Source organism: Callospermophilus lateralis, chromosome 14, assembly GCF_048772815.1.
Source record: "Callospermophilus lateralis isolate mCalLat2 chromosome 14, mCalLat2.hap1, whole genome shotgun sequence".
Classification (NCBI taxonomy): Eukaryota; Metazoa; Chordata; class Mammalia; order Rodentia; family Sciuridae; genus Callospermophilus; species Callospermophilus lateralis.
In genome coordinates, this window is record NC_135318.1 from 43,131,993 (window position 1) to 43,135,405 (window position 3,413).

The 3,413-nt window shown below is 38.4% G+C and overlaps 1 pseudogene; it reads right to left on the reverse strand.

The window, feature by feature from the left end:
• Positions 1-487: 487 nt before the first annotated feature.
• On the reverse strand, positions 488-2,146 carry LOC143379972 (cell division cycle 7-related protein kinase pseudogene; annotated as a pseudogene).
• Between the last annotated feature and the right edge of the window lie 1,267 nt (positions 2,147-3,413).

Here is a 3,413-nt window from a genome sequence, read left to right on the forward strand (position 1 = left end):
TAGTAACATTAATGAAGAACTACCACTGCAAGCTCATATCTTTAAAAAATGGATGCTACAAGCTTCTTGTTATTCTTTTTTCCCACGTTTTTATTAGTGTCTTATAGTTGTACATAATGATGGGATTTATTGTTACATATTTGTACTTCCACACAATATAAGAATGTAATGTGGCTAACATCTTCTCTCTTATTCTGTTTTTTTTTTTTTGTACCTGGGATTGAACTCAAGGGCACTTAAACACTGAGCCACATCCCTAACCCTTTTTTATATTTTATTTAGAGACAGAGTATCACTGAGTTGCTCAGGGCCTCGCTAAGTTGTTGAGGCTGATTTGAACTCATGATTCTCCTGCCTTAGCCTCCTGAGTCTCTGGGATTACAGATGTGTGCCACTGTGCCCTGCTTCTCTTATTTTTGAAGATGGATTTAAATCTAGAAATTTATTAAGCAGGTTGTAAACTCATTAGCTATCTAATCTCAGTCTTCTAAATCAGTATACTCATCAAAATGACTTCATTACTGTCCCCTTTATATAATGAATTCCCTGAGTGATGTGCCTGAGCATTTGTATGATAGAAGAAGCTTTCTGGTCAGTCTTCTCTAAAAAGTCTGGGTCATAAGTACATCCTTATATATGACTTGGTATTTTGGGAGTGTTAGAATCTAGACCCCTGAGTCTCTCATAGTTTCCTCAAGTCTTGTGCTGAGACTTCTTTGCTACATAATATTGATTTGTCAAAAGTTTTGGTAGCCTGGGTGGTTTCACTGGATCCCCAAATTGTCATAATTTGAGCCAAAGCAGTTAAATCATCACTTACTTTAAAAAATGGATATCATCCACTAAACAAAGAAAGTAATGTGACATCTGTAGACCACAATCAATTATAGTATTCTGGATGCTTTATTGTACCTCTGGTGCTCTGAATCCTGGTATACCTGTCCTAGGCCAACCTGCTGACCCCTTGAAAGGCAAATACTGCAAACTTTATCCATTGCATAGCAATCACAGGTTAGGTTATCTGGGCAAGAACTGGTAGTTTTCTTTATCACACCACTATTCATAACTTTTTTGGGTAGTAATAGCCTTCTTTTTGTTGTTAACTTTCTCAATATTACATTCACAGTCTTTGCTTTATAAATTTTACTGCAGGGCTCTCATGTGAAGTAGAGTTAAATATATTGAAATTTCTTTTTCTGAAAACAGAGTTCTGGACAGAAAGACTTTACAGATCCTTCCTTCCCATCTTTTCCTTGTTTAATCTGAATTTGTACATCTGTGTAGGTTTTTTTGACAGATTTTTTTTTTTTTGGGGGGGAGGGAACTACTGATTCAATTTTCTTAGGTGCTGGGCCATTCTTTGAAATCCTATTTGCTGTGATTACGTAAGATCTGTTTTGTGAACCACTCTCCCGCTGAGTTTCAGACTGGACAAATTTGAGAAGCTGTTTTTGTATCACAAATTCTTAGGGCTAAATCAAAGTCTATCAAAGCGTATTATTTCAAGTACCTATATATAAAAAAGTGCTGGACTTAACATGGTGAACAATATTAAACTGATGGATATGTTTCAAAACTTTGAACAGATTAAACATATATTCCCATCCTTCTTAAAATAAAGAAAATTCAAAATGTTCAAAACAACTCATGCAACAAGAACTCATGTGGCACAGCAACAACCACATGATCATTTTTTCTAAAGCACTATTTAACTCCCATGACATTGTCTTTCCTCAGCCACAGTTAGACACTGCAATTCAGCTTCAATTCTTTTTAAAAATTCTAATTTGTTTTATGTGTAGTGGAATGCATAACAGTTCATATTACACATATAGAGCACAATTTTTCATATTTCTGGTTGTATACAAAGTATGTTCACACCATTTGTGTCTTCATACATGTATTTAGGGTAATGATGTCCATCTCTTAGCTTCAAATCTTATAGGATGACTTGTTGAAATTAAGTGACTTGTTGGAATTAAGCAATTTTCCCTTCAGATCCTAACCGTACTTTAGCCAAATAAATAGAGCTGAAAGTGTCTTCTCCAATTTTGTTCTTAATTTTAAACACATTCCCAGGCAGCTTCATACAGCTTCTCAACATCTTTTTGAACAGTTTCAAATGAATCTGTTGGCCAGCTCCCATGCTCTGGGCCCGAGGTGAGGCAGAACATCCTGGTAGAAGCGCATGGCAGGGGTAATCTACTTAGCTCATGGTAGTTCAAAGTGGAGAGAGCACAGTTGAAGATTTTGTAAATGTTCTAAAGGCAAAAGCCACATCAACTGTAGGGCTCATTTCTCAAGTCCTGGCTGTGTGTGTTTTCCAGTATTCCAAGTTTTTTTTTCCCCCCTAACTGTAGGGGATACTTGGGGGCTCTCTATCATCATGTATGCTAGAAATTAGCAAGTTTTTTGGATTTTATTTTTTCCTTGAAGGATCAGGCAAGATCCTTAGCTGAGACTAAAGGACAATTCAGGAAGCAAAAGAGTTGAGGTGATATAAGTAGTGAAACACAGAGGAAGCAAGAGAAGACTTCGGCTTCAGGTTAGCTAGTATCAAACCAACCACCAGCTGAGGACAACTAGCAAAATTGGGTAAGAAAACAAAATAAAATTCCAGATGTTTGAAGTCATTGGAAATGGACCAAAGTAGCCATAACTTTGTGTGCTGAGACCTGAGAGAAGGGAAATATACTGAGCTGAGCTGGACAGTTTATGTTGACTTTTCCCCCCTGGCTCAGGAAATTTTCTGAAGCATAGAACAGTAGAGCCTGATCAGTCTTCACTGAGTGCCCACTGTATTCAGGACAGAAACCAGACTCTTTATAGTGGCCTTCAAAGCTTGGCATGTAAAGGTTTCTCCTTGCCTGGATTGATAGCCACATTTATGCCATCTACCCTCATTTTTTGTGTGTGAGTGTGTGTGGGGGTACTCAGGATTGAATTCAAGGGATTGAAGTCAGGGACATTTGACCACTGAGCCACATTCCCAGTGCTATTTAGAGACAGGGTCTTGCTGAGTTGCTTAGCACCTTGCCATTTCTGAGGCTGGCTTTGAACTTGTGATCCTCCTATGTCAGCCTCCAGAGCCACCAGGATTACAGGTGTGCGCCACCACGCCTGGCACCTTCCCTCATTTTTATAATGCTTCAGTCACAGTGGCCTTCTTTCAACTCCTTCTACTTGGAAAATGCAGGCGTTCTCTATGTTATTCCCTCTGCCTGGGTCGAGTTTCCCACCCTTTCTTTTATTTCTATCCATCTTTCAGAGACCACCTTCCCAGAGACTTTCTTGACAATATCTTCACTCTCTAATGCAGCCCTAGTTTTAAAACTGGACACCACCTTCTCCCTAGCAGCTACATACACATGTAGGTCACTCTGCAAATATTTATTGAGTGAATGAAAGAATAC